Genomic DNA, 6,020 nt, shown 5'->3' with positions numbered 1-6,020 from the left:
TCTTTGGAACTAATATTTTAATAAACACCTTTGAAACTGAGCTAATCCTACTCTGTCCGTGTCTGATCTGTGTAAACGTTTTGACCCAACCCCCTGGTCTGCCACAAGTGGTGGAGAATGCGGGCATTCTGATAACATGGTCAGATCAGGGTTGACGTTTACGCAGCATCAGCATGGACGAGTTGGTAGCGCAGTTCATCCGGGCCCAACAAGCCCAACAGGCAGTTCAGGAACAAATGCTGAAGGAACAGCGGCTACAAAACAGCTGCCTCATTGAGGAAATCAGGAAGCTACAAGGAGGAGCGTCTACTGAATCACATCCAAACCAGTTTTTAAATCAAGCTAACAGAAGATGACATCGAAACCTACCTCTGTACGTTTGCACGGACGGCACTAACAGGAAGAATGGCCAAGACAGAAGTGGGCCAGTCTGCTGGCCCCGTTACTCTCTGGGAATGCCCAAAAGGCATATTGGGACCTGAACGATGAACAGGCGGCTAACTACAACGGACTCAAACGTGAGATACTCAGCCGCTACGGGTACAGCCTGGCCCATCGGGCTCAAATCTTCCACAACTGGAGGTTTGTAGCCGACGCATCCCCCCAGCCCAGATGAGCGACCTACTGCATGTCACCAGGGGATGGCTCCTAACCGATGTATCCACTCTCTCCATCCTAGACAAAGTGGTCCTGGATCGCTTCCTACGAGCACTACCCCACAACATGAAGAGGGCAGCGAGTTTATGTGCACCCCAGACCTTGAAGGGCCTCCTGGAAGCAGTGGAGACGCATCAGAACACTCAGGCCCTGCTGAGTGGGAGCCGGGCCGAGTCGGCGACCCGTTTGAGGAGTCGGAAGGACAGCCCCACTGCTGTGTACCCCGAACCGACAGTCGGCAGGGCCAAAGGACAGCAAACCCCTGGAGAGACGGCTGGGGTAGGGCCGACCCGCCACCGACGACCCCAGATAGATGGGAGACCAAAGGAGGTGTTTTGAGTATGGCGCCCGGGGGCACATTGCCTGGAATTGCCCGGCTTGAGAGGAGTTGATGCCATCAGCAAGCCCCGGAGGCTAGGTGGGTCGCGCAGTGAACTACGTCACCTCCTGTTGGGCACACCACGAATGAACTGCACCCATGGTCCCGGTGAAGGTTGACGGACACAACACGGAATCTCTAATAGACTCTGGAAGTATGGTTACCCTCGTAACCATGAGCCTGCTGAACCAGGAGACTGAACGTGGTAGGGAGATGTCCATTTCCTGTGTTCACGGGGACACAAAGCGGTATCCAACCGTATGGGCCAACATCGTGACGCCACAAGGGAGCTGCCAGATGAGGGTGGGTGCAGTACCAGAGTTGCCGGTACCTCTCCTAGTGGAACGAGATTGTCTGCTGTTCGCGGCCCTGTGGGGGCATGAGCTGAGGAAGAAGGTACGAGCCGCCCGAAGACAACCCATCACCTGTGCGGCCCGGAAGCAAACGGTTGACCAACCTGTATCTACGGGTCCGGAGTTGGAGGGGGTGCCGAAACCCAACCCCCCTGGGGAACCACGGGAGGAAGAGCCCAGCCTCCCCCTCCTCGATTGAGGGGCCAGTCGAGACACCCGCTGAGGGCCAACTGAGGGGACAATTCGGGATGGCCCAGTGGGAGGATCCTAACTTGAAAGCCGCCGCAGCCCAAGTGATAGCGGTGGATGGACAGCTACTTCCGGGGGTGACTGACTGGCGATACCCCCATTTCCAAATCAAGAATAACCTTTTGTTTCAGGGGTCGCGCCAACAGGGGGAACTTAGAGGTATTGTTGCTGCCCCAACAGTACGTGGGAGCCGTTCTTCAGCTGGCCCACACCCACCTGTTGGGGGCGCACCTGGGAATGGAGAACAACTGGGAACGGATCGCCGCACGGCTCCACTGGACCGGGATGAGAAGGGCCGTGGAAGACTACTGTCGCAGCTGCCTGGAGTGTCAAATGATTACCCCAAAGGCCCACTTCCGAAACCCACTGGTCCCCCTACCGATCATTGGGGTGCCCAACGCGCCCAAGCCTACAATCAGGGAGCCCAGCCCCGAGAATTCCAGGTGGGAGACAGGGTGTTGGTCTTAATCCCCACGGCCGAAAGTAAGTTCCTGGCAACACGAGGTGATCGAGAAGCTGGGACCTGTCAATTACCGCGTACAGCAACCGGGGAGACGGAAACCAACAGATTTACCACGTGAACCTGTTGAAGTGGCACGACAGGACAGCCTTGGCCGTGTTATGGTCGGGACCCAGGACACCAATGGTGGTCCTGAGCAATGAGGACCTTGACTCGGCCCAGAAGCAAGAGTTCAGGGAGCTCGTCGATCGGAACACGGCAGTGTACTCCGAGAAGCCGGGCCGCACAACCCTCATTGAACACCACATCCGTACCCAGCCTGGGGAAACAGTACGAAAGAGGCCATATCGGATTCCGGAGGCCCGAAGGAAGGCCGTGAAACAGGAAGTGGAGGCTATGCTGAGGATGGGGTCATTGAAGAGTCCCACATTGCATGGTGCAGCCCCATCGTGTTGGTGCCCAAACCGGACGGTAGCCTCCACTTCTGTAATGATTTCCGGGGTGTGAACGACATAAGCTTGTCCAATGCCTACCCCATGCCGAGGGTGGACGAGCTCGTCGACCGATTGGGAATGGCCCGGTACATCAGCACCGTTGACCTGACCAAAGGATATTGGCAGCCTCATCCCGGGAGAAGAGAGCGTTTGACAACAGACGGATTGTATCAGTGCAGGGTGCCCCCGTTCGGTCTCCACGGAGCCCCACCCACATTCCAGCGACTGATGAACAAAGTACTTCAACCCCACCAGCAGTACGCAGCGGCCTATCTGGATGATATCATCATCCACAGCCAAGGTTGGGCAGAGGACCTGACGCGCTCAGACAAGCCGGGTTGACTGAACCCCAAGCAATGCAAACTAGTGTTCGAGGAGGTGGAGTACCTGGGGTATTTGATCTAACGGGGGAACTTCAAGCCCCAGGAGAGGAAGGGTCAGGCAGTATGTGACTGGCCAGTTCCACGCACAAAGGCACAGGTCAAGTCCTTCCTGGGACTGGCAGGATACTATAGCCGGTTTATCCTCAAGCTATAGCTGCAAAGTTCCCACCTCACCGATCTAACCAGGTCCCGCCTCCCGAAAACAGTGAAATGGACAGACGAGACAGAAGCGGCGTTCAGGCGCCTACAGGTCTACATCCGATTCTCGTAACACCCAATTTCCACGTGCCGATGTTGGTCCAGATGGATGCATGTGACACGGGACTAGGGGTCGTTCTGTCCCAGGTATACAATGGGGAGGAGCACCCCATCATGTACATCAGCCGAAAGCTGATACCCAGAGAGAAAAAAATACTCTATTGTTGAGAAAGAGTGTCTAGCGGTGAAGTGGGCGCTAGACACTCAAGTATTACCTGTTAGGTACCCACTTCACCCTGGTCACAGACCATGCTCCCCTGGGTCTGGATGGCCAGGGGAAGGGACACAAACGATCGGGTCACCAGGTGGTTCTTGTCCCTTCACCGCTTCTCTTTTTCTGTTGTGCACAGGTCAGGGGCGAAGCATGGAAATGTGGATGCCCTATCGAGAAGGGAGACATACGTCGCACTGATGACAGTCCCCTCTCCGACAGAGCTAAGGGGGGGGGGGGGGGGGGCGTACAGCAGGTCAGCCACCAGGGGAAGACTCGTGGAGGCCTGGTGACAGACGGAGTATACATCGAGGCAACAGCTCCATCTACTGGACGTGCCAGGTCTCGACGGGCTCTCCGGCCAGGATTAATTGGGGCTGATTGGGAGTTGGTGAGTAATCAAGGTCTGATTGATCACCAGCTGTACAAGTCCCATAAAGCTGCCAGAAGGGCAGCACACAGGAAAGAGACTGGGGGAAGCAAGGACTCCTGTGTAGTTGGGGACGTTTCCAGAGGTAACAGGAGTGAGTTCAGTTTTTGATCCCCACAGGATACAGCAAGACCCGGAGCCCAGAAGACGGTATCCCGGAGAGGGTCTCATGGGGGAGACCTATTCTTTTCTTTGGAACTATTATTTTAATTAACACCTTTGAAACTGAGCTAATCCTGCTCTGTCCGTGTCTGATCTGTGTAAACGTTTTGACCCAACCCCCTGGTCTGCCACATGATATACTGACCACATCTGTCAAAGCTGTGTCCTGAAGAAAAATCATGGAATTGTAAGGCGCGATGGTGCTTAGAGGACATGTGAAATGAGTTTCAAATGCAAGGATGAACTTTGATTGGTTCATGCTGAGTGTGTTGGCTAGATTTGAGAGGTGAAGAGTCAGACACTTACTTGGTTGCAAAGGGTTTTGACAGCTGAGGTTGGAGCTGCTACAGAACCTGAAGGAACTGTTTGACACCAATGAGAGATGGCACTTGGACTTGGAGGCCAGTGGACCACCACCATGGCCCCACCACATCCCATCCACAGAGCCAAACAGCAGTACCTACAATACACACATTTTCCTCAACAACGTTCTTTGAAATATTTATCTCTATTGGTATCACACCAACATGTATATATAAGTTTGTTACAAATGAGCTGTTCTTTGATCAACTTAATCCATTCATTGTCAGTTCTACAAATCTGTAAGCCTCCTGGCCTGCATGCATATGTAGCCTAGAGCTCCAGTGTTACCTATGGACAGAGGGTGGTGATTGAGCATGGCCTTAGGGATGGGGTAGAAGCCAAAGCCATCCCACGGCTGGGCTGGCTGGCAAACAGTTATGGCTTTTCTCTGTCACAGTTGGGCGGAAGGTTGTGCTTTCTCCACAGATCGTCTGAGAAGACCAACCTATCCCAGTCAATGCCATCCCCTCCAGTCTAGAGTAAGAGCTATGAAGAAAATGGAAATAATTTTTTGGGGAAACAAACTTATATTATTCTCAAACAAAACATGGGTTGCCAGAATTACCTTATTCAAGTGCGACACTACAAATGTTTATTTTCATTGACTAAACTAAATCCTATGAAATAGCAGTTCCTCTCCTCATTACACACACCAACAGGACATTACGATAGACAAGTGTTGTCTACAAGAAGCATACATCCCAGACAGTATATTTTGAAAACATTCAGTTAAGTTGACATTCTTTAATTCATTTGTTTATGAACAGCTGTTAAAAAAAAAAAATGTCTTACATTCTTCCTAAAGCACGGATAATCAAGGAAGTACATGACCACTGACCACTCTCTACATGAGATGTTGGAAAACAGAAAATAAACAGTTATAAAACTAGGCAGAAAAGCTCACTGTAATAAGAGCTATCAGGGCCCGCATCTTCAGAACCAATGCCCAGTCTCACTCTCCCGTGACTCTCCCTCATTGCTAGACATGTGGAGCCAAATCAGGGTTTTTCCCATCTCTCAACAAGCCTGATGAATAAGGACTGAGAGGCTGCAGCAAGTTTCACGCCTGTTAGTTACATGTACTCTACGCATTCCATTTCACTCAAAGAGCACTGGAGACACCCCTTTTAATGACCAGTCAGATCATAGGTCAGCCATACTTCGAGTTACAAAAGAATGCCATGGGGCAGTACTATGACAGTATGAGTGACCTTGTTGTCCAGTTTGTATGTTGAGCGATCCTGCTGGGTGTGTCGCCTCAGCACCCTCTCCCTAACACTGTGGAACACCAGAGGCTTGTTCCTGAGGAAAACACTGAGGACCCTGGGTGCTGAGGGGGGGGGGCGTGTTTGAGCCTGGGTCGAGGCTAGCCTCCAATGACAGGAGCTCCTGGGCCTGGGCCGCACCAGCATCCTCCTCCTCCCTCTGGGGGTCAGTGTCAGGCTTGGTCAGGACAAGGTCAATTGGGTGGACAGCTTGCTGTGCCACTAGGGAGCCCAACCCATGCTCACTTCTCAGCTGTGACGTCAACGGTGTCAGCTGGAACGGCACCCTCTTCCACACATTCTTGGACTTCTTTCTGTTCTATAAACACACAATATAGATGAGTAAATGTAACTGG

The sequence above is a fragment of the Salmo trutta genome, chromosome 9 (assembly GCF_901001165.1).
Source record: "Salmo trutta chromosome 9, fSalTru1.1, whole genome shotgun sequence".
Taxonomy (NCBI): Eukaryota; Metazoa; Chordata; class Actinopteri; order Salmoniformes; family Salmonidae; genus Salmo; species Salmo trutta.
The sequence above is the reverse complement of the archived record's forward strand: the minus strand, read 5'-3'. Positions refer to the sequence as shown.